This window comes from Squalius cephalus, assembly GCF_949319135.1.
Source record: "Squalius cephalus genome assembly, chromosome: 2".
NCBI classification, from domain to species: Eukaryota; Metazoa; Chordata; class Actinopteri; order Cypriniformes; family Leuciscidae; genus Squalius; species Squalius cephalus.
In genome coordinates this window covers 64,770,788-64,772,461 of record NC_137123.1, presented here as the reverse complement: position 1 = coordinate 64,772,461, position 1,674 = coordinate 64,770,788, and the positions used below count along the sequence as shown (strand labels likewise).

Genomic DNA, 1,674 nt, shown 5'->3' with positions numbered 1-1,674 from the left:
TTAATGGCCAGCCTTCTCTCCTCTAGCTGAAGCTGTATAAGGTCCACGTCCATGTCAGTTTTTTTAATTTGACTTAATAGATGGACCTTATACAGCTCCTTTGCAGACAACTAGGAAGGCAAAGTAAATAAGATGGTTAAAGAAGAAAATCAGCCACATAGTAACATTATGTAAATAAGGACAACCAGGGACAAGTCCTTACACTGCTAAGATTATGTGTAGAGGTAGATGGACCCTCATCTGCATGTACATCCCCAGCTAGATTCTGTCACAGGACAAATGGACATTTTTCACTCCAGTATATGCATCATACCTCTGTGGGTCTCCCAGCACTTTCTAATTTAGTCACAGCAGATGTGGTCTCTTCATCATCATCATCCTAGAGTGGAAATATGCAAGGTTACTTTGTCTGGCAGACAAAGTGAAAGATCTAAAAGCAACTGGTTCTTAAAATGCATCACTAACAATTGTGACAGACTGTGTGGTTTCAGGAGGATCCAATAATACAATGCGTCCATCAGCAACTGCAAGAAAAAAAGATACTCAATGTGTAAATTACTAAAGTATGACAGACACTGAATAAAGGCATTGGGAACATGCAAGAATAAAAAACCCCAGATTACTGTATACAGCATATGCTGTAAAATAGAATATGCATAATGCGTACTGCACAAGTGAAACAATGACTGCATTTGGGAAGCATTTAGCCTTCTTCCTAATGACAAGAGTTATGATCGTTTTGTCCAAACGTATGACTAAATAATCATAAGTACTAATATGGTATACCTACATTGTACCAAGTCACTTGAGTTGTTGTGGGAGGTAGCAAAGTCTGACGAAGTGCCCTCTGGAATACCATCAATCACAGGGCGACCTTTATCAAGTGAAAGAGCCCCCGCCAGTTAGACGGGCCTCAGCCTTCTTTCTATTAGCTATATAGGAAGAATACAAGTAACTTAAGACATTGATCTTACAACAGTTAAAATAAAATATCACCTTTTTGGAGAATGTTTTTGTGTTTCATTTTGACTTGGGAAAGAGTTCTTTTGGCTCCAGAAGGATTACACCTTATAAAACAAGAGGCCTAAATATTTCTTGTCAATATACATTGCACTGTATTCTTAAGAAACTGATGTAGAGAAAAGTAAATGCTTGTCGAGTCATGCCACATGCTCAAAAAGACAATTGTTCAACTTTGCAAATTAACAAAAGAAAGGCAAGCATATTTAAAATGTAATAAAAAAAAAAACTTACGCATTTACTCTGTCAGTTATTTTTTGCCAAGCCAATTGTCTTTCCCTCGCATATGCAGCTGTATTGCTTTTTTCATTATAATGGGCTTGAACTCCTCATAAGCCAACATTAAAACTTCTAACTCCGCTTCGGAGAAGTGCGCGGCACGCAACTTTTCACCCTTAGTTTCCATGGTGACTCCTGAATTCGGGGTTCCATTGAAAATGCCTTTATATGTTCGCCGTGCGCGCATTAACTCGAGGTTATTAGCAGTAGGTTGATTAAACTAACTCGACACAGGTGTTTTGGAACCGACATACCCCGAGTAAGCAGGTTTTGGGTTAATCAACCCAGAGTTCAGGCGCCTGTACCATGAAGGTAGCTGAACAAACTCGGGGTTACAGGATGAGTTTTGAGTTGACAAAACCAAACAGATGCAAT

The 1,674-nt window shown here is 39.0% G+C and overlaps 1 long non-coding RNA gene across 1 annotated transcript; it reads right to left on the bottom strand.

Moving 5' to 3' along the window:
* Positions 1 to 314: 314 nt before the first annotated feature.
* LOC307154329 lies at positions 315 to 858 on the bottom strand. Its single transcript, XR_013820347.1, has 3 exons — positions 791 to 858; positions 466 to 524; positions 315 to 379 (listed from the first exon to the last, which is right to left on the bottom strand). It is a non-coding gene; the product is annotated as an uncharacterized lncRNA (long non-coding RNA).
* Positions 859 to 1,674: the final 816 nt, after the last annotated feature.